Genomic DNA, 24,610 nt, shown 5'->3' with positions numbered 1-24,610 from the left:
ACGGCAGGAAATATATGAAGATATATTGCAGATTGCTAGGATATTGCAAAAGTGTTTCATAGACGCTTGCTAGTGGGGTGGGGGGTTTGTTATTGTTGAATACCTGCATACCATTGTTCTATTGTTCCTGTCTGCCTTGAGTAAGCTTATTATGGGATGTGTATGTTTGTGTGGATTGGCTCTAAGGGGGAGGGGTTGTTCCACAGTGTATATCTCCTTGTGCTTTGTGTTTCAATAAACAGTTTGATTCTGGTTTGACTCCAAAACTTGTACTGTCAAGTTCTTGGGGTAACTATAGCCAGATTCACGGATCCCGTGTTCCAGAGCTTAGGAAGCATATTCTTGGCAGAGATACCCAGTCGGGGTGTCCAGATTCTGTCACATTGGTGGCAGTGGTGGGATGCTTCCTGGATTCTGGGACATCCAAGATACAGGGATTGGACTACTGGGGTAAAGTCATTTTCTCTGATGAACCCCCTTTCCAATTGTTTGGGGCATCCGGAAAACACCTTGTCCAGAGAAGAAAAGGTGAACACTACCATCAGTCCTCTGTCATGCCAACAGTAAATTATCCTGAGACTATTCATCTCTGGGGTTGCTTCTCAGCCAAGGGAGTAGGCTCACTCACAATTTGACCTAAGAACACAGCTATGAATAAAGAATGGTACAAAAACATCCCCCAAGAGCAACTTCTCCCAACCACCCAAGAACAGTTTGGTGAGAAACAATGCCTTTTCCAGCAGATGGATCACCTTGCCATAAGGCAAAAGTGATAACTAAGTGGCTTGGGGAATAAAACATGGAAATTTTGGGTCAATGGCCAGGAAACTTCCCAGACCTTGATCCCATTGAGAACTTGTGGCCAATCCTCAAGTGGCTGGTGAACAAAAAAGCATTGATTATGCAAGAATGGGCGGCCATCAGTCAGGATGTGGCTCAGAATTTGACTGACAGCATGCCAGGGTGAATTGCAGAGGTCTTGAAAAAGAAGTGTCAACACAGCAAATATTGACTCTTTGCATAAACTTCAAGTCATTGTCAATAAAAGCCTTTGACACTTATGAAATGCTTGTAATTGTACTTCAGTATACCATAGTAACATCTTGACATAAAGATCCAAAAACACTGAGGCAGCAGACTTTGTGAAAATTATATTTGTGTCATTCTCAAAACTTTTGGCCACAGCTTTACTGGCGGAAATATATCCAGCCCAGGCTCATTAAATTTCTGGGCTGAACATCACTAACATGTCACATATGAGTGCCCCTCTGCTCCGTCCAGGAGGTAGGGCTTTGAATTTGTTAGCCTCCCTCAGATGGGGAAAAAAGAGAACCAAGAGGAGGCCACAAGGAGAACCAAAGGCAATTCAATTGGCATCTGTGTGCATATGAGTGTGCATATATTGTAATGTATCCTCTATATACAGTATTAACTATACACTAACACAATGTATGCATCCATCTAGGGGTAATAACAAAACCTACCCAAGTAACACTGCAGAAAGGGTAACAACACAAGTAGTCAAACAACAGAGTGTAGCAAATTTCTATCACCGTGTCTGGTTAGCTATCCAACTCATGTATGAATTTGACCATAAAATTCTGTATTAGTATGCATATGAATATTTAACTAAAATACCCATCTCAAAGCTCAAGTGCAACCCAGAATAGATTCAGACCCCACAAGAGGTAAACTCACCTAAACCATGGTAAAGCATATAAGATTATAATTATGTAAATCTTAGGTAGATTGTAAAACTGTACTTCAGTTACAGTATATTATTTAATTTAGAAAGAGCTTCCACTAAATAGGCACAAACAGTTTTGGCAGGGCAGGATTCACCAACGATAGAGGTGGTATGATGACATAACTGAAGGATTATATTGCAATTGTAAATTTCATTCAAATTTTCCCAACAGTTCTCTAAAAATTATTCAGCCAAAGATCACACAAAGCACCTTACAGGCAGGAGTGGTTAAAGCCAGACATAACCAATGTTTATTTAACAGCATTTTCTGCAACCACAGACTGTGGCCATCAAAATCTATGTCACACCAGTGTTCCACTACCCCACACTGCCATCATCATGCGTGACGTATAATGTGGATGTGCAGGTGACATCATGCCAAAGGCATGCCAGAACAGGGAGTAAGGAATAAAACAAAGCAGGAAAGAGGCATGTCCTGTTGTCTGGCATAGAATAAATGTTCACAGCCATAGATCCTAAAGATGCCCATAGGCAGCATGGGAGCTGGGGAACACCCACATAGCTGGGGAACACCCACATCTCCTGGTCGGTTTGGGAAGTGCCCACAAGTCACAAACAATTCACATTATGTATAATCCAATTTAAAACATTCTACCTGCACAGTCATTTTCTCCTAAAAAATAGTACCTTAATACCAAACTTCCCATATTTTTTCTTACCACACTAAAATGGACCCCTGACTTTAATGAAACACCTGCCAACTGTCATCTAGGTAATTATGAATTACTATATTCCATATGATATTCTTATATATTCCATTGCATCTCCCTCTGTATTATTGTGCAATACAAATAACCCCTCATGGAGGAATTCATGAAGAATATCTAATGCTAAAAAGCATGTAGAGGAGGAGTCATAGCAATGAAATGGGCCCTTTGTATTCATATAATTGCATATATGTGGTCATGGACCATGCACCAAAAAATAAAATATTTAATACACCATTATAAAATGCCACTTAGGGGGACTTCATGGGAAGGGTATCTGGAACTTAGCTTTAAGCAACTTTGATCCTGTGCTATCTTGACCTGTATCTCTGGCATATCTAATATTTGTCTACTTATCTGGTGTCTTAAACTGACCTATGATCACCATTCTGGTACTGGGGATCTGTTTTATTAAAATTCACTATTTTGTAATATTATGAATATAAAGACCAGACTTATTGCAGAGAGTATGGATTTCCAAGAGCTACAATGCTACATACCCTTATTGCTCCATAACAAAGCCATGCCATAATCAAATTAAAGTTAAACTTGAGAATAAGACTAGTGATGATCGAACTCTTGAAAAGTTTGGTTCGACCAGAACACCCGAATTTCCCGAAAGTTTGGTTCGGATTCCCGGACTTCGGGAATCAAAAAACAACATTTTGAAGCCCTAAAACCTAATAAATGCCCCTAAAAAGTGCCTAGGGTTCTGGGTCATGCACAGGGGCTATGAATCAGGCAAAAAAAAGTTTTTGTTTTTGATAGAGAGCCAATTATTGAAAAAAAAAAATGAGATTTCTTTGGATTTAGTGTCTGGGGGGTCTAAAAAGTGTAACTGTGAAGTTTCAGCTCTGTAGCATGTCCAGGAAAAGAATTATAGCATGCCAAACCTTCAAAAATGACTTTTTTGCTTAACCGCACCTTTCTTTTGCTCCTAATCAACTGCACAGCCAATGTGTATGATGGGGACATAATGCAGTGCACTGGGAACAAGATTAGAGTTTTTTTTGGAAAAAGGTGCTGTCTCTTTAAATGTGGATATAAGTAACGGGTGTATTTTCACAATGGGGCTATTATTACCAAATGTTTTCAAGAAGTCAAAAGATGTATGTAGATGCACTTTATTTCATGTAAAATGGTGTTTGGTGCACTTTAACTTGAATTCTCACAAGAAACAGACATATATGCACGGATGCATTGAGGGTTAGGGGTAGGGGCCACAATGTAGTGCACAGTGAACAAGATTAGAGATGTTTTGGATGAATACTGTTGTCTCTCGACTTTGAATAGAAGTAGAGGATGCTTAAAAATTGGGCCTTTGGTGGTGCCGACGATGCCTTGACACCATAACCCTATGAAAGTGATGGTCATGAAGGCAGTAATTGCCTTTGTAAGGAAAAAAATTGCAATGATATGCATCTGTGAAACAGGTGCGCAAAAATTGTTGTTTGGGTGTTGGCGGAGCCATACTACTGTAAGCCCAAAGAGCTGGTGTTGAAGAAGGGGAAAAATTAAGAAGATGTGTACCTGTGGATCAGGTGAGCAAACAATGTGTTTTGGGTGTTGGCGGAGCCTCCCCACCGTAAGCCCAAAGAGCTGGTTTTGAAGAAGGCGTAAAAATTATGAAGGTGTGCACCTGTGGAACAGGTGCGCAAACATGGTATTTTTGGTGTTGGGGGAGCCTCCCCACCGTAAGCCCAAAGAGATGGTGTTGCAGAAGGCCAAAAAAAAAATTAATCTTTTCTAGTGGAAACTAAAATGAGGTTCTGTGAACCTAAACAGAACGAGAGGAGGGTTGGAGGGGGGCACCCTGGTCCAGGCTTAAACTGAGGCTCAGCTGCCACATCGCAATGATAGACTAGTATACAAGGTCTGCATCAGGTGCATCAAAGCTTGATATCCACGACTGATTCATTTTAATGAATGTCAAACGGTCGACTGAGTAGGTGGAGAGTCTCGTTCGATGGTCTGTGACAAATCCTCCTGCTGCGCTGAATTTGCTCTGCCAACTGCAGAAGACTGACCACTTTTCTCTGCCTGGGTCACTGTAGTTGCTGATGATGATGAGGGTTTGGTAATATAGTCCACCACCTTCTGTACGTACTGTGGACGTATAGCTTGGCCACTGCGGAAGAACAATAGAAATGGTGGCCTGGCTGAGGACTGACCACCACGTCCACCCTTGCCTCTAGACACCCTAGAAGCTGTGCCACTTTCCGCAGCAGGGCCACGTATGCCTTTCCTTGGTCTACCTGACATAGTTGTCACTGAAGCTTTATCAACTGTGCGATGTGAAAATCACCTGCAAGACGCACCCAAAGTTGTCGCTAAATAAAGCAGATGTGTGTGATGCAGAGTAGCAAAGCCTTTTGCAGTGGACTTAACGCTTACAACAAGAACAGGAGTTAACTTGTCACTGAGGCTTTATAAACTGTGCGATGTGAAAATCACCTGCAAGACGCACACTGCTATGCGACCCAAAGTTGTCGTTAAATACAGCAGATGTGTGTATCACTGAAATGTATTTTGCACAATAGCTGACTAGCAAGCACGTATACCTGCTGTAGATATATGCAACGTGCTCACTAGACGGAACCCTGACACTTAAAACTATCCCTACTAAAACTAGATTATTGAATCTAACTATAGTGGTATATAGTACCCTAACTACACTGCATATCCCTTTCCTCACACTAAAAGAACAGCTCCATACAGCAGAAGATAATTTCTAACTGACACTGTCCCTTTAATTTTTTTTTTTTTCTAACTCAAACAGCACAATCGCTGTATTTCTAACTACACTGACAATCTTTCTGTAAGCTGACTCCTCTTCTGCTGATCTGGAGCTTTACAAGCAATCGGCTATGCAGCAAACGTTGTTTAACACAGCAGGAGAAACACAAATGCTTCCAGTCTCTTCCAAAGCCTCTGTATTACAGCGCTAGAGGTTAGGTGGGGCTATGTTATATACTGGGGGGCGTATTCACTCCTGATGGCCTCTGGTCCCCGTAGTCACTCCAATCACGTTCCTTGCAGACTCCTGCACCCTCATTGTTTTTTACTGACGTTTCTGGGCCAATCACGGGCTTTTAAAGCCCACTTCCTGTCCCATTGCATTTAGGGCGATTCGGGTGACCCGAATTCCGAACTTTTACCGCAAAAAGTTCAGAATTTGGCCGAATTTCTAACACCCAATGTTCGGGTCGACCATCGGTTCGATCATCCCTAGTGATGAGCCAAATACATTTGGCTCAGTTCGAGCAAGGTCAACATGACTAAAATTCAGGTGCGGAATCCAATGAAATCCAATGAAAGCTGATGTGAAAGTGTTGTCTCTGCAGGTGAAATCTTTGCTATTTTCCCATCAGTTGTCATGCATGTACGGTGTGAACAAGCCCTTAAAAAAAAAACGCCACATGACACTAAAATCCGTATCAGTAATTGGTATCTGCGAGTACTTGAGAAAAAGTATCGGTACTCATTCTCAGGTTTAAAAAACTGGTATCAATGTATCCCTAATATACACTATATTACCAGAAGTATTGGGACACCTGTCTTCACACGCACATGACCTTTAATGGCATCCTAGTTTTAGTCTGTAGGGTTCAATATTGAGTTTAGGGTGGAGAAACTTGACTGGCCTGCAGTCAAATATTCACATAGACACACTCCTAAACCTTGTGGACAGACTTCCCAGAGGAGTTGAATAGCTGCAAAGGGTGGGCCAATACAATATTGAACCCTACAGACTAAGACTGGGATGCCATTAAAGTTCATGTGTGTGTAAAAGCAGGCGTCATTTTGGTAATATATTACAGCCTTTCTCAACCAGTGTGCCATGGCACACTGGTGTGCCGCCAGAGGTCCTCAGGTGTGCCGCGGGATTATGGGAGACAAGGACTGTCAGATGAGCCCAATCTCCCGATTCCCTGCCGAATTATACATCGACACTGTAAGTCAGCTCCGTCAGCCTCAAAAATGAAAGTAAAGAGAAGAGGAGTGTGCTGTGCTCTCTGCTTCCCCCTACAGTGCAGTACCCGCCTAAAAAAGAAAAGTACTGTGCTACAATGTTTTAAAAAGCTTTATACATGTATCTGTGTGTGTTTATGTGTGCACGTGTCTGTTTGTGTCTATGTGTGTGTGTGTGTGTCATCAGAACTGCTTTTGTAGGGCTTGTATGTGATAGCACCAAGGACTGCTGCTCCTCTGAAAAGCAATCCATGAACAGATCACTTTTCAGAGGCATTTAACAGGTGGCAAAGAGGCAATATGTTGCCTCCCCACCACCTGTTTTAAGCCCGTAAATGCAGCATTACCACACCGCAACCGTGCAATGCACACAGTTGCAGGGTGGTTGCAGTGTAGCCCCTTTGACCCTGGGTATACCTCCAGCTGAAACCACAGCATGTGTACCTCCCTCAGCTGCTACCTCTGCATGTGACATGTGAACAAGCCTTTGGTTCACATCTGTGTGGCTGCGTGCTGCGTGTAAGACAGCCCATTCATTTCAATGGGCTTTCCAACCCACAGAAATGCAGGGAAAAATGTCCCGACCCTTTTTTCAAATTGCACCGCACCAAAAGCACCCTATGTTTGCCAAGGTGTGGGGTACCATTAACAGTTAATGGCAACCCTAAAGAGCAGAGCATTTGTCTGTGTGTCAGGAACTAGCGAGATTTTGCTTATGATGTAAACGCCATCAAACACTGGGTTCAATTAATCAGACAGTGCCATCATTTTCTAATATACCCAAAACATCCAAATTAAATATAAACTCTAAGTGAAATAGTGCAATAAAGTGCAAAATTTCACAAATGTTATTTTCAATGTGTCCCGCAATAGGTCAATAATAGTTTAAAATATTCACAATTCCATCTTCTTTTCTTCTAAAAAGCGTTCCATAAAAATTGAATCTGGACCCTCAGAATAGCAGGGGGGATCTCTCCTCTGAACTTTCACAGGCAATATCTATTAATGGTCATTCAATCATAGGATACAGGAGCCCAAAGGAAAGAAGAACTCTCATAGTGTAAAACTTTTAAGTGTAAAAAGTTTAAGTGTAAAACATTTTAGCTTACAGCATTTTGAAGAAAAGAAGATGGCATTTTGAAAATAAATAATACTAACAGAGATAGAAAACATTGTTTAATAAAATAATATGGATAAAGACTATAATAATCTAAAAAAACTGTAAAACCTTATTCTATATTTGAAAAGGAGGGACATAATATGGACATAAAAAAAGAAAATGAAACAAACTCTACAGAGCTAAATAAATAGAAATAACCACTAGATGTCACTACATCCAATTTAATAATACTGTAGCAGCGTAGAGAAAAAAAAATAGTATGTAAAATTATAAAGTAACCACACAACCAAGCAACATTAAAATATCAGCAAAGTATACACATCCTAAATAATGAGGAGAAGCAAAAACATCACAATATGAAATAGTAGGAGTCTCCAGATCCTCATTAAAAACATGCTAAGCTATTCATATTGAAGATCTGAAAAGTTCTTCATGCACATAAATGTTTAAAGTGTTCACTTTCTGAAAAACTAGCATCTAGCTTCAATCCCAAAAACTGTAATCAAATTAAGATCATTGTGGTATTCCCAAAAAATGGCTTTGAAGACTATAATCCACTTTTTTATTAACTACTTGCCTACTGTGCACTTAAACACCCTTCCCATCCAGGCCAATTTTCAGCTTTCAGCACTGTCACACTTTGAATGACAATTGCGCGGTCATGCTACACTATACCCATATGAAATTTTTATCATTTTTTTCACACAAATAGAGCTTTCTTTTGGTGGTATGTAATCACCTCTGAGTTTTTTATTTTTTACAAAAAAAAAGAATAAAGACAGAAAATTTTGAAAAAAAAAAAAAGTTTTTCTTATTTTCTGCGAGTAAATTTTGAAAATAAATTTTTCTCCTTCACTGATATGCGCTGATGAGGCGGCACTGATGGGCACTGATAGGCTGCACTGATGGGCACTGATGAGGTGGCACTTATGGGCACTGATGAGGTGGCACTTATGGGCACTGATGAGGCGGTACTAATATGCCGCACTGATGAGCACTGATAGGCGGCACTGATAGGCGGCACTGAGAGGCGGCACTGAGAGGCGGCACTGATGAGCACTGAGAGGCGGCACTGATGAGCACTGATAGGCGGCACTGCTGGGCACTGAGAGGTGGCACTGCTGGGCACTGACAGGTGGCACTGCTGGGCACTGGCAGGTGGCACTGCTGGGCACTGAGAGGTGGCACTGACGGGCGGCACTGATGGGCACTGATAGGAGGCACTGATGGGCACTGGCTGATGGCACTGGACACTGACGGGTGGCACTGATGAGCGGCACCATCAGTGCCCACACTCAGTGCCCATAGTGCTGCCAGTCAGTGCTCATCGGTGCCTAGATGAGCAGGCACTGATGGGCACTGACTAGCAGCACTATGGGCACTGATTGTGGGCATTGATGGGGGGCACTGATGGCGGGCACTGTGAGCACTGATGGGGGGGCACTGTGTGTGTATTTTTACCTTTAGTAATAAGGGCACTGGTGATCGGTGCCCTGATTACATTCTCCTGTGTCCCCGGTGCTGTGAGGCTCCCCCTCCTTCCTCACACTGCAGGCTCCGTGTGAGGAAGGAGCGCCGGCGATGAGAGATGATCTCATATGTTTACATATGAGATCATCGCTCATTGGACGGCCCGATCACGTGGTGAATGGCCGCTGTGATTGGCCATTCACCACAATCTGTGATCGGCCGTGTCCAGATTATTCCCCGCAGTGCGGCCTCCCGAAAATTCAAGTCCTCGCTGCAGCCGTATATAGGCTGTAGCGCGGATGGGGGGTGGTTAATAATGTTTACTTTATGTTCCTCCAACCTGATCCTGAGGTCCTGTATAGTACAGCCTATATAATTAAAGTAGAACTATAGGCAAAACTTTTTTTTCCATCTTGTATAGAGTAAGGGAGGGTTATAATGCATGTCAGATGCCAAACAGAAAATTAGAGGAAATTCCCACAAATTAAGAGAATTCCTTGGGGATCCCCAGGTCACCAGAACTAGTGTCCCTATTGGAAGATTTCCCCTCTATTATTTTTCTGGGGACAACCCACCATTTGGGATTTTCTTTTACTTTCCCTTTCAATGTTAATTGTAAACCGGACAAATAGAGAGTGTGAATCTCTATAACTGGGGCACAGACAGCAAAGAAACTGGCAGGTGATCTAATCCCTCTCAGCTCTTTGCCTTTAGTTATACTTTAAAGCCACGGGAACATGCTAAAAATATACCAAATTATATTATAAACAGCAGTTAATAAATTGATGTGAAATTCTCCCCCTTTGTTATTTTTAATGTTTTTTTTTGTTGTTTTTTTTCATGTAGCATGAAAGTACAGGTTTCTTAAACCTTCCTACCTTGTGTATTTCACCTGCATAAGATCTGCATTCATCATGTAGTTTCACATTGCCATTTGTTTGCCTGTACAAACAGTCTATAGTAGAGTAAATATTCACATTCCTGTGCATGGCATTTCTGTCTATATTATTCAAACATGAGGCATGCAGCAATGCCCTGCACAGAATAATGCATGACCTCTGTCTGTAGTTTGAGAACTGACATTTCCTGTGAAGAAACTATGTGTCCCACAATCCCTAGGTCTCTAACTATATCCCTTGTGCAGGTGCAGTAATATGATCTGACACACCAACATTCAGGCAGAGCATTCATGGACACATAGAGCTCACAGATGCAGCTGGAAGATGTTTTTCTCATAACATTAGCACTCACACATTTTTTATGTGATACAGAGTTGGTGGCAGACCATGCATTGGATTCTTCAAGACTCAGAACAGAAAGTTGACTTTCCATTTGTGTTCAACAATGACTCATGTGGCATGACACGGCACAGCTAAAGTCCCTGGGTCTCTCAGTCTAGTGCTTGTGCAGGTGAGAGCTTAACAGTAACTAGACCTGTTAGTCACACAGGCAGACAGAGCATTCTAGGACTCTCAGAGAGCACACCATGCAGCTGGAAGATGTTTTTCCCATTATATTATGACTACACTGATACCTAGTTATCACAACAAAAACATTTGGAAGTGTACAATGACTTTAACTTTACCACACTTCAAAGATCCACAAATAGTGAACAAGAACTTGAAAGAGGGGTGCAATCTAGTATCAGATGTTTTGAGTTTATTCGGTGCTATGATGTTGTCCACACATCTAGGCTTACAGAACACTTTCATGGGTTTATCCAGAAGGATGGCATCCTTTTTTTAGGAAATCCCAGTGTTTGTCTAGGGTGTGGTCAATTTCGAGGCTTTGCTATTTATTATATTGTGTGCAAAACCTTATATTGTTGGTTGCACTAGAGGGGGGCTACAACAGCACAATTCTCCTGTATTTTGGGTTTTGCAAGGTATTTGTTCAAGAAGTTGACAAAATAGATTAATCACAGCCCTGAAATAAGCTTTGTGCAATGTAATCCTGATCAATAAAATAATTCGTACACAACCTAGAAAATAACCCAAAAGGAATGCTGTATACCCATTTAGGATGATGGTAACTTTGAGTGTGAAGGTGGGAATTACCTCCTTACCTCCAGTGAGTTTTGGTAAGTATATGACACTAATCTTTGTGGAAAAGCAGGGAATCAAAGAAATGCCAACTGATCAAGGTTGGCAAAATGGGTGAAATGTATGTCAAAGGTTGTACTATGTGACAAAATATGGAATAAGAGTAGCAGGGCCTTTCCAGAGAATTAGAATATAATTTATATAACAAACATAGAGGGCAAGGTTTGCTCCACATGGGCTGTTGGTCCAATTGTGCAAATCTTCCCAGTAACCCATTAAAAAGGGTTACATAACTAGGAGCAAACCTCAAACCCATGGCTGTATCTGCACTATTCACTAGAAACCTAAAAACAAAAGTTATGGCAGGTGGGAAAATGGCTAGGTCTGGACCAACGTTTGGACTGTTGTACTATGAAAAGTTCCTGCCCTTTCTATCTTGTTTAGAAGACCATTGGTCTCTCACTCTTTGATCAAGAAGACCTAATCTGGTTCTTCTGTACTTCAGAAACATAATTTTAAAATTATTAGAGGCATTCCTCATTCTACATTCTCTCACCTATAAAGTGGGATTCCTTGTAGCCATCACCTCATTGAGGCCAGTGTTTGTGCTGGCAGTCTTACCTTACAAGGAAATCATTTCTTATTTTTGCATAGGGAGAAGGTGGTGTTGAGGCCCTGAACTTTTTTTTTGAAGGTGGTAATACGTTTATATTGCAGTCCCTGACTACCTCAGGCTATTTGTCCATTGGTCTGGGGAAGGAAGATTCAGAGCGGTAATAAACCCAAAACCAAAAATGTAATATATTGCAGCCTATCAATCATTAGATGTGGTGACTGAATCAGTTTTCCTTTCTTTGGCTTTTTCCCTCTTTTTTCACCTGGTGTCCTTTATTAGTGAGACACTCTGAAGGAATGGGCACAGGAAGCACAGCAGGCAACAGCATTATCAGTCTGGGGGAAAGGGGAGTATTAAATCTATCATTGTCTCATCCGTGTAAAGTGATACATTCTCCTGGAGAGTTTGGGCTCCTGAAAAAGAAAGTTTAAAAAAGAAAACTAATGCAGCAACCACAACTAAGAATTGGTAAGCTGCAATATAATACATGCTTACTTTTGGGTTTAATACCACTTAAAGGAATGGCAAGCAACTTACGGCCAAAGAATCTCACAGTTATCCTTTTGCTTTTTTGCCCCCCCCCCCACAAAAAAAATTGCTGCTGCCTGTCCCCCCCCCCCCCCCAGATTGTGAAATGGTAGGCAACCTTTTCCATTTTTGAATAGAGACAAGGTGGTGTTGCCTTGCACTTCATTTTCCTAAAATGAATGCCTAGTTTGCATTGTTGTAACTACCAGGGGATTGATCAGGGTAGGTATAGCCTTACAAGGAAGAAAAAAAAAAAATAATGAATACAATTTTTTTCTTAAAATGTTAATTATAAACAAAATGGAAATATGTTAATATAAAAAAATAAATAAATAAATAGAAAACTGCTACCAGCTCTGGGATAGCAAGTATAAAAAAAATATATTTCTACAACTACTCATGTAGCACCCTACTAGGTAGGTGCTAGAAGACAGAATATAGTTTTTGGATCTTTTATGCTTACCAGAGAGATTTCCAGGAACATTTATATTGCTAACTGTTTACCAGAGAATAGGATCTGCTGGAGAGCGGAGTCCCAGAGGGAGGGGGCGACTGCCCTTGCTCTGTATAAGCTGCCATGCGGCCTCAGGTGGTTGACCAGAGTGCCTTAGAGTCAGAGAGGAACTGAACCCAGATGTCCTGCAGAGCTGACTGAAAGTTAGACACCAAAGAGGATCTGATTCTGCCTACCATGAGTACAGATCTGTGTCATGGGGCCTATCTTGTGAGGGCCATTCCTTCTGCTAGAAGAGACAGTGGACGGGTGTCAGTCAAGGGGATGCTAGAGAGTGTCCTGAACATATTGTAGTTGCATTCATTCTGCTGGCAGAGAGAGCAAGAGGACCTAATTCTTCTATACAAGTGGCAGTATGGTTAAAGCAGTGTGTCTGCTTCCACAAGTAACCTGGTGAGGCCAAGTCAGAGTTGTCTTAATCAATTGTGAATAGTTCAAGTTGGAGTATCCCACTATTCCCTTCTCCCATCCAAGTTGCACAATAAAAATTCAAAACCTCTGGACTGTTTATTGAGCAACGAGCAACTGGGAGTAAGGATGGATGAGTGAACTGTCCCTTAGTGCCTGTCTGCAGGTAATCAGAGGAGGCCTAAGAAGTCATTACACATAAAGCCCTATGGGTACAGTGCTACACTCATATCCAGTTGGGGCTACGATAGAATTAACTGAGGATCCGGAGACAAAGGGTTTATGAGCAACAAAGTGGCTGCTATGCACCCTTGAGGAGGAGGAGAGGACAAAGGGCACATGAGCAGCATTGTAAAATTAGGTGGCTGCTCTGCACCTTTAAGGAGGCCTTTGCTTGACACTCATTTGTGTTGCCCCATGACCCTCTTCTATGTTTGACTTAGCATATCCCGCAGCCTCTGGAACCCCTTCTAAAAGGTCCCTCTCTGGCACTAGAGGCTACAGATGTTGTGGTGGATGGAACAGGAGAATGTATGTGGGGGGGAGGGGGGGTCTGTGGAAATTGAAGGATGGAGAGGAGAAAGAGTGGGAAAAGGGGTGCATGCCTTTTACTGTGTAATAATGCAAAAGCTGAAGCTCAAAAACTATGCTATTAAAATGTGCAATAAAAATGCAGGTAGATCAGACAAAACGAATTAAAAAACCTTTATTCAAGTTTAAATTAGTCAGATTTGGGGTGCTGCTGTTGTATTTAGGCCAAGGTAAATGTAAAAGTAAAAAACCTATGACACATGTAAAATATGCAATGACAGAATAGAGAGTCACTGATGCGGTAGCAGGATAGCCGGTGAGTTGAGCTAGGAATTTTCTTTGGTTTTGTTTTACACACGTTGCCCTTTCATGGGCTCCTTGCTGCCAAAGCCAGGTATAAGTGGAGACAGTGGCCATTTGTTTGTACAGTTTGAACCGTGTATGGCCAGCCTAACTGCTCCTTACACTTCATGACATGAAAGAATTCAAGTGGAAAAGGCTTGGTGCAAAACCAATAACATTATTCTTTATATAGCTCACAAAACTCCAAAAACAACTAGATACCATTTATATATATATATATATATATATATATATATATATATATATATATATATATATATATATATATATATATATATATACAGTATCTCACAAAAGTGAGTACACTACACCCCTTACATTTTTGTAAATATTTTTATTATATCTTTTCATGTGACAACACTAAAGAGATGACAGTTTGCTATAATGTAAAGTAGTGAGTGTACAGCTTGTATAACAGTGTAAATTTGTTGTCCCCTAACACACAAGCATTAATGTCTAAACCGCTGGCAGCAAAAGTGAGTACACCCCTAAGTGAAAATGTCAAAATTGGGCCCAATTAGCCATATTTCCTCCCAAGTGTCATGTGACTCGCTAGTGTTACAAGGTCTCAGGTGTGAATGGGGAGCAGGTGTGTTAAATTTGGTGTTTCCACTCTCACTCTCTCATACTGGTCACTGGAAGTTCAACATGGCACTTCCTGACAAAGAACTCTCTGAGGATCAGAAAAAAAAGAACTGTTGCTCTACATAATGATGGCCTAGGCCATAAAAAGATTGCCAAGACCCTGAAACTGAGCTGCAGCACGGTGGCCAAGACCATACAGAATTTTAACAGGACAGGTTCCACTCAAAACAGACCTCGCCATGGTCGACCAAAGAAGTTGAGTGCACATGCTCAGCATTATATCTAGAGGTTGCCTTTGGTAAATAGACATATGAGTGCTGCAGCATTGCTGCAGCGGTTGAAGGGGTGGGGGGTCAGCCTGTCAGTGCTCAGACCATACACCGCACACTGCATTAAATTGGTCTGCATGGCTCTCATCCCAGAAGGAAGCCTCTTCTAAAGATGATGCACAAGAAAGCCTGCAAACAGTTTGCTGAAGACAAGCAGACTATGGACATGGATTACTGGAACCATGTCCTGTGGTCTGATGAGACCAAGATAAGCTTATTTGGTTTAGGTAGTGTCAAGCGTGTGTGGCGGCAACCAGGTAAGGAGAACAAAGACAGGTGTGTCTTGCAAAAAGTCAAGCATGGTGGAGGGAGTGTCATGGTCTGGGACTGCATGAGTGCTGCCGGCACTGGGGAGTTACAGTTCATTGAGGGAACCATGAATGCCAACATGTACTGTGACATACTGAAGCAGAGTATGATCCTGTCTCTTTGGAAACTGGGCCTGCAGGACAGTATTCCAACATGATAACGACCCCAAACATTCCTTCAAGACGAACACTGCCTAGCTAAGGAAGGGGATGGACTGGCCAAGCATGTCTCCAGACCTAAATCCTATTGAGCATCTGTGGGGCATCCTCAATCGGAAGGTGGAGGAGCGCAAGGCCTCTAACATCCAACAGCTCTGTAATGTCATCATGGAGGAGTGGAAGAGGACTCCAGTGGCAACCTGTGAAGCTCTGGTGAATTCCACGCCCAAGAGGGGTAAGGCAGTGCTGGAAAATAATGGTGGCCACACAAAATATTAACACTTTGGGCCTAATTTAGACATTTTCTTTGAGGGGTATACTCACTTTTGTTGCCAGCGGTTTAGACATTAATAGCTGTGTGTTTAATTATTTTGAGGGGACAGCAAATTTACACAGTTATACAAGCTGTACACTCACTACTGTACATTGTAACAAAGAGTCACTTTTTAAGTGTTGTCACAGTAAAAGGTGTAATAAAATATTTACAAAAATGTGAGGGGTGTACTCACTTTTGTGAGTTACTATATATATATATATATATAATGGAAAAGCCACAGAAAGTAAAACTTATAAAAAGAAAATAAAAATAAAATAAAAACGGGGCATTTGCTCAACTCCTCTGAACGCCTTTTCTCCTAGCAGGAGAAAAGCAGCTTAAAAAACATGCCTATGGGCTCTTTCAGACGGCCGCTCCGCTGCTTTAGTCCGCTGCGGGACTTTTTTTTTTTCACGGAGCGGATGACATTTGTGTCATCCGCTCCGTGTGCCCGCATATCATCCCATCCGTTTGCGGATGATATGCGGACATAATGTAAGTCTATAGCATTGCGGATGTCAGCGGATGACACCGCTGACATCCGATTTTCCTTCCTTTCCATTTTTTACACCGATGAAAAAATAGGGTTCTATTCCGTTCCAAAAAACGGAACAGAACTGAAAGGAGGAAAATAGGATGTCAGCGGATGGTATTCCGCTGACATCCGCAATGCCATAGACTTACATTATGTCCGCAAATCATCCGCAAAAAAATAGGATGATTTGCGGACAAGCGGAGAGGCCATGGGAAAGAGCCCTAAAGCATATAGGTGTATCAAACGCTTGGGTGTTTATTCAATCCAGTGGCCAGAATATTAATTTATTCTGGTCACTAAAATAAATGAATGCTCAAGTGCTAAATGTGCTTAGCAAATCTAAACATTTCTTCCAGAAAAAATACTTACTGCGCATGCGCCATGCGTTACAGCCTGGCCGCTATGCGTTTCAATAGGTTTCCTAATCTGACAGAACACGAAGCAGCAGCGGACATCTTCTTCCACCCATGCAAGTCCTCAATCTTCCTTTTTTTTAGCAGTAAACTCACCTCATATACTTATAATACAAATACAGTGTTACATTTTTATTATTATAGTATTATTAGTATTATAGTAAATACAGCGACAAGTCTGCAGCTAGAAGGTGGCGACAGCCATCTTGGTACACCCCGCACTGCTCAGCACCAAACTCATTATATAATGAAATAGACTTTTTCACTCGGTCGCTGAAATTGTAGACATGCTTGGGTGTAAGAAGATGTCCGCTGCCGCCTTCGTGTTCTGTCATATTAGGAAACCTACTGAATTGAGCGGCCATGTTGGAACTCATAGCGCATGAACAATAGGCAATTTTGTTTGCAATGTCACTTCCGTTGTATTTTCTGCTGGTAAACGGTGTTCTGATAGAACAATGGCTTAAATCAGGAAGTTCATGGGAGAAGCAAAGAGTTCATGGTTCAAGGAAAATAACATTCAAGGCAGGATCATTTAATGAATTGTCCAGGGAACTATCCAGCATTCCAGGTGGCTCAACAAGTAGAATCAATGCCAGTAACAGCAGAGGTCCCAGGTTCAAGTTCAGGTCTTGACATCCTGTATCCTGCTTGCAGCTTCTAACCATAACCTATGTCCTGACTGCAGCCTCTAACCATCTCCTGCATTCTGCCTACAGCCTCTAACCCTCTCCTATATCATGTCTGCAGCCAGCTCCTGTTCCATGTCCACAATCTCTAATCATCTCTTGTATCATTCCCTCAATCTCTAACCATCTCCTGTATCATATCCACAATCTCGAACCATCTGTTGTATCAAGTCCACAATTTTTAATATTGATATTTGCACTTAAAACAGACATTTTATGTAATTTTTTGAAGTGTCAGTAAAAAAATGGGGCTCTGCTCGTAAATGTCATAATTTTTGTCAGTAAAAAAACTTGGTGCTGTTTGTACATTTGGGGTGTCTTGTCAGTAAATTTTACTTCAGGGGATTGGCAACACTGATTACAAGATAAGGCATACAAACAGCACAGGGAATTTACCTACAGTAATACTTAGTTAAAACAATGGAAACATTTAAAAGTGTTTCATGCCTTTAAAAAATAAAGTGATCCTGTTTGTATTCTTTAGCGCAGTAATCCAAACCAGCCTTCAGATTGTGACATAAATAGAAGAGATTAACTGATGCAAATCCAAAGATTCTTCATACTGCATGTTTTATTTTATTTTTTTTATTTTTTTTAATCTTAACAAATAAAGCCAAGAGCCTCTTGGCTATCATGCTTTACTCACAAAAAAAACAAACACAGTTTTGAAGACTTCAACGAACAAAATATAATATCTTTCCCTCTTTAATGAAAATCCTCTAAAACACCCAAAAATTGACAATTAATTAATACAGTATATTGTTAAGAATGTTGTGTAAGGCTTCTTTCACACGGTCCGCCTCCGCAGGCGGATCCGTGTTGCTCAGCGGGGATCGATCCGCGATCCCCGCTGAGCCGGGCGGATGACAGCTCCGTCTCCGCTTGCAGAGCGGAGAGGGAGGTGTCTCAGCACCCGCTGCCCTCTATGGGGGATCGGAGGAGAGCGGACCGCTTGTCCGCTCTCATCAGATCCGCTCCGCTCCGATTACTGAACGGATGGAAAAATAGGGTTTCCATCCGTCCAGATTTCAGCACAGGATCGGATGCGGATGGCAGCGGGTGTCAGCGGAGGTGACCTCCGCTGACACCCGCTGCCCCATAGAGCTGCATGGAGGATCCGATCAGATCCGCCTAAAAAACTGATAGGCGGATCTGATCGGACCGCCCGTGTGAAAGAGCCCTAATTCATTTTGTCCACTGGAGTCTTAAAAAACAATTATTTTTTTTTGTGGGTATTGATCTACTGCAGACTTCATATACACTATATTATCAAAACTCGTTCATTCATGTGTTTATGGACTTTGTTTTGTGCACTGGTCCAAATCATTTGATGGAGGGGGGATTATGGTGTGGGGTTGCTTTTCAGGGGTTGGGCTTGACCCCTTAGTTCCAGTGAAGGGAACTTCTAAGGTGCCAGCATACCAAGACATTTTTGACAATTTCATGCTCCCAACTTTGTAGGAACAGTTTGGGGATCGATCGCTGAGGCACTCGCACTTTTCCATTTATATTGAATTTACAGTTTTGCACAAGTTTGTTTTGCACTTTATTGGGACTTTTTTTATAATTAATTGTATGGGACTTTATTCCCTACAATAATGTAGTTTATAACATCACATCAATTCATATTTAATTAAAATATATACACTTTTTTGAAATGTGATTATTTTATGCAGTGAAAACATACTTGGTGACAGCTAACGCTTAGGCCCCGTTCACACTGGGGCGATCCGACTTCCCGGGGCGACCTCACAGGTTGCGGCGCGCTGCTCGCACCGCGACCTCGGAGCGGCCAGCACGGACTTCATAACATTGAAGTCAACGCAGGTCGCTCCAGGTCGCCCCAAAGAAGCTCCGGACCATTTTTCTAAGTCGGAGCGACTTGTGTCGCTCCTATTAGAACGGGTCCACAGCCTCTCTATGCCAGGCGACCTACGGCGACCTGTCAGGCGACCAGGTCGCCTGACAGGTCGCCCCAGTGTGAACGGGGGCTTATATTTCTATTTATATTTAGTTTTACATATTTTGCTATTCAATTTTGGTTATTCAATTGATCACTAGGTTGTTTACTTGGTTGCGCTGATTTTTTTCTGTTTATTTACAGTTTGGGGATGGCCCCATTTTCATGAACAAAGCAAGGTTTATAAAGACATGGATGAGCGAGTTTGGGGTGGAGGAACTAGACTGGTCTAAACAGAGTCTTGACCTCAACCCGATAGAACACCTTTGGGATGAATCAGAGCGGAGACTGCCAGGCAGGCCTTCTTGCCCAACATCAGTGCCTGACCTAACAGATGCGCTTATGGAAGAATTCCCATAGACACACTCCTAAACCTTGTGGACAGCCTTCCCAGAAGAGTTGAAGCTGTTATAGCTGCAAAGAGTGGGCCAACTCAATATTGAATCCTATAGACTAAGACTGGGATGCCATTAAAGTTTAAGTGCATAAAGGCAGGTGTCCCAATACTTTTTGACAATATAGTGTGTATTTAACAGAGGGTTTTTTAGGCCCTAATTTTGTTTAGTTCAATCATGTTTTACCAATAAATTAATTTACTATTCTTCGTACATATTTTGCGTAGTGGGAATGAGCGGTCCTACTCCCAATCTTTTAAGTGCGATTTACATGCATTTCTGCGTGTCCCGCACGTTTGTTGACCAAATGAAGCTCCTGTTTCTTTTTTGGGCAGCAAGCTTCACACTATTTCTAAAAGTATATTTTTCTGTGATGCACAAAAATTACAGCAAAATTGCACCAAGTTTGGGGTGCCATTAGGAATGCATGTTGTGTTATTTACCGTTATTGTGACGATTCTACTAATAATTCCAGATCACCAAGTGTGAATGGGGCCTAATATTACTGCTATTTTAGACCTAAATGCAGCTTCACAATAAGAAAACTAACCTTTATGTGATAAGGTGTCCCTTTCATGGCAAAGAACAAGAACTGTTGTCATTGTCTACGTGCACTGGATTCAACATATACATTTTGAACCATGACATACAGTTTCATTTCATTATGGGATTGTTTCTTATTTATGATTGTTAAGCTTCAGTACTGATGTTAGGAAAACTTAACATTCTCCTGCATGTGTCATTGGTAATTTGGGTTTGTGCCCAATGTAGAAGAAAGTACAAGAGAAGTTCATTAGAAATCACATGATTCATTCCATTCCTTGCTACATCTTCTGGCTCCTGAAGTAAAGCAGTTTGAATATTACTCGTTAAAGAGTATTAACAGTATTTTTCCATATATATATATATATATATATATATATATATTCAAGAAAGGACAGGTCTGCGCAGGATCCGGGTGAAGGGTCCAGCACCAAGACCGTGCTTTCAATGAAAAGAAAGGAGAAAGAAAAAGGGAAAGAAAAAGAAAGAGAAAAAGAGGGGAAGGGGAGGGGGGACAGGGGGAATAGGGACACAATAAAAGAATGAAAGAATAAAGATGGAAAAACAGAGGTAAGTAGGAAGGGAGGGCAAGAAGGAGGTGGGGCAAGAAAGGGGGGAGGGGATGAGAAAAGAAGGTTGAGGGCTAGTGGGATTTTGACGGTACTGTAATTAGAGATGAATAAACATCATATATAAAAATGTATAAATTTTATTCTTTAAGTTAAAAGCATAACAAGATTAGGACAAGACATGAACATGAAATGAGAAGACATGTACAAAACAGTATATTAGGAGTATACGAATCTGTTCTAATAGGCAATAACAATATACATGAAAGCCGGTGATTTACACCAAAAACACCGGGTAATGACCCAACATGTTTCGCGATTTCAAGTATCCGCTTCTTCAGGGGTATATTGATTTAAAAGTAGATAAATTTGCCTTAGAATTCCTGTGTGAAAAGAGATAATGCATTAGAAAAAACAACATTACTGTACAGGGAAGTTTAAGAACATACACCGAAAGTGTCTCAGATCTCCATCACCTCATGACATGCAAGAGTAGTCACCCAGTGAAACGCCGTTGAGACACCTCTCTTGGCTGGAGAGGACGCCACATTCATAGCTTTTCTCAGTGTACATATACGATCTGTGTATGTTGTCCAGCATTGGTAAGATTGATTTCAGCACATTCTTTAAATACCTCTTTGCAGACAATCCCTCTGTGCTTTATATAATATCTTAATGCCACCCCTTTTATATCTCTCAGAAAAAATGCTTTATAGACCAGTCAACAGCCCTTAGGCAACCTTTTGAGCAGCCAGTACGTTATACACAGGTACCCACTTATATGTGACGCTTACATATGGTATGCCGCCCCCTTTTTCACCCCCTCCACATCCGTGGGGGAGGCGTTTCACTGGGTGACTACTCTTGCATGTCATGAGGTGATGGAGATCTGAGACACTTTCGGTGTATGTTCTTAAACTTCCCTGTACAGTAATGTTGTTTTTTCTAATGCATTATCTCTTTTCACACAGGAATTCTAAGGCAAATTTATCTACTTTTAAATCAATATACCCCTGAAGAAGCGGATACTTGAAACCGCGAAACATGTTGGGTCATTACCCGGTGTTTTTGGTGTAAATCACCGGCTTTCATATATATTGTTATTGCCTATTAGAACAGATTCGTATACTCCTAATATACTGTTTTGTACATGTCTTCTCATTTCATGTTCATGTCTTGTCCTAATCTTGTTATGCTTTTAACTTAAAGAATAAAATTTATACATTTTTATATATGATGTTTATTCATCTCTAATTACAGTACCGTCAAAATCCCACTAGCCCTCAACCTTCTTTTCTCATCCCCTCCCCCCTTTCTTGCCCCACCTCCTTCTTGCCCTCCCTTCCTACTTACCTCTGTTTTTCCATCTTTATTCTTTCATTCTTTTATTGTGTCCCTATTCCCCCTGTCCCCCCTTCCCTTCCCCTCTTTTTCTCTTTCTTTTTCTTTCCCTTTTTCTTTCTCCTTTCTTTTCATTGATAGCACGGTCTTGGTGCTGGACCCTTCACCCGGATCCTGCGCAGACCTGTCCTTTCTTGAATAGTTTTGACAGGGATGTTGGTACATTGCTCTATCTTTTCAACAAACACCCCCTTATGCAATATATATATATATATATATATATATATATATATATATATATATATATATATATATATATATACATATATATATATAAATATATATATATATTTTTTTTTTTTTTTTCTTTTTTATCCATGACTTATGTTCAGGAGTAAAAGAAAAATTAGTACATTTTTTATTACAGTTTATTCAATCATGTTATACTTTTTTGCAGCCAGCAGGTTGTCAGTGTAAAAACTGAACATCCGGCAAGCAGCTAAATACATACAGTATGTAGAGTTTCCCCCGCAAGGGCTATTGGAAGTTTCTTTTCCCCAGTGGTTACCCTGACCTTGCAATCCCCTACACCTCTCTGACACTCTGGGTTCTGACATACTTCATGCAAACATACAATGCCAAGACACCAATAATTAGTAAGAATTGGAAATCAGCACTTTACTGGGACAATAAAAGTTACAGGTAACCCAATTTGAGTGATATTGCAATAAAATGAGATCACTAGAACACACAATGAAATAGCAATACCAATAAGTCAAATGACTATATTACAGGCTGTAACATATGTTTGACCCCAGAAACAAAAGGGGGAAGAGAAGACTTTTAGTCAGTCCACTCCTTCTAGGCTCTGATGCCACAAGAAATATGAAGTACACAACATATAAGGTATGTGTAAGAGTTCCCCTTTAATAAACAGTTGTATATCTATAAGGTGGTTGTAATCTGCCACAAGTTCATGAGCACTCTTTGATAAAAAGGAGGTCCTTGGAGTGTGGGTATCCTTGATCTTCAGCTAGCTATAGTGGGGCCCAGAGATGGTGCTGTGTAATAGCAAGCCAATGAGGCTGAATGTAATAGATGTATTTTCCCCATCAAAGACCCACTATCTGGGCAGGTGTAAAGATGTTTGCATAAAGTGTTTTTAGCTAGTGCTATAGAAAAGATGGGCTTCTGCCTGCTCACCAATCCTGCCCATACACGGGTCCTGTGAAGCAGGACTGGCAACCTGTAGTCCCAGGAATCCAGCGATGATTGCATGGTTGTGCAGAGGATATAAACCCAATTAGCAATACAGTGGATGTGTTGACCGCGACAGCCACCCTGGGCCCAGCGATGCATCCATCAGGGAGAGAAGCCCAAACTCTGCCTAGGCAGCGGTGCCTGCCAACATCACCCAGAGTGACAGCCTTCTGCTCTTGCAGTTTTGAGGCATGTGTCCCAAGAGAACAAGCCCACCCAAGACAGTCCAATTTATCTGCCTGCCCAGAACTTCTTTAGTCTTTCAGCACTTTGGAACTTGTAGTTTCAAACAGTATTAAGTCTAGTGTAAATCCAAGTGACTGGACTACATGTCCCACAATTCAGTGCTATCAGTGAATAACTTGACCTCTGCATTCAGGAAGTGATGTGATTATCTTTCCCCTTAGTCCCATGTTGGGGACTAATGGGAAAGAGCTCCATGTATAGCACATAAAGGAGTATCCCTGAATGAAGGTACAGTAATAACACAGCCAGCACTTGGCTACACTTATATAGGACCTGTTTTACCTACCAAAGGATTGAGATGCATGGTGGGTCAAGGTACCTGCCATGCATGTATGGGGCCGTGGCATGATAAAAAAAAAATTAAATTAGTATGTCAAGCAATAGGATTGGTAGTTTAAATAAAAGTCAGGATTGGTCAATTAAAATGACAAACTAATTGGCTAAGATACACAGTTCAGGGATTGGACAGTTTGTAATGATTTCAAATCTTGAGGTAAAAAAATTGCCTATATAAACTGCTGCAGCAACTGACAAAAATCAGTTGCCGGGAGCGGAGCAAGAGAATTCGTCCCTCCCTCCCTCCCGTATATTTGTTTTATTATTCTGTTCAATGTATGGGTTGGTGTTTTTTAGTGGTTTAAAGCTGGGTAGTCTGAGTTTTTTGACTGGACTACATTTTATGTGAATGTATATGGTTAGTTCGAGCCTTTGGGCTGAGCTAAAATAATTTTTGGTTGTCATTATAAAATATTTAATAAATGGCCAAGGCCCATTATACCATTGCAAGTCCAAGTGTTAATTTGTCTTTATTTATAATTAGTAATATAAGATGTTTGCTTTGTTATTCTGCCTGCGGCACCATTGCATTTCTGTCCATTATGTCCTGTAAGTTACAAAGGTCGGCCACTAAGCAAAGACCTCTC

The 24,610-nt window shown here is 41.3% G+C and overlaps 1 long non-coding RNA gene across 1 annotated transcript in view; it reads right to left on the bottom strand.

Moving 5' to 3' along the window:
• Nucleotides 1-3,355: 3,355 nt before the first annotated feature.
• The window catches only part of LOC309554777, a 63,012-nt gene continuing 41,757 nt past the window's right edge, over nt 3,356-24,610 (bottom strand). The window contains exons 2-3 of the long non-coding RNA XR_014225241.1: nt 4,650-4,751; nt 3,356-3,634 (exon numbers count right to left, since the gene is read on the bottom strand). This is a non-coding gene — a long non-coding RNA (uncharacterized lncRNA). The remainder of the gene's footprint in view (nt 3,635-4,649; nt 4,752-24,610) is intronic.

The sequence above is a fragment of the Pelophylax lessonae genome (genome assembly GCF_965119305.1).
Source record: "Pelophylax lessonae genome assembly, chromosome: 4".
Lineage (NCBI taxonomy): Eukaryota > Metazoa > Chordata > Amphibia > Anura > Ranidae > Pelophylax > Pelophylax lessonae.
This window is presented reverse-complemented; position numbering and strand designations above follow the sequence as displayed.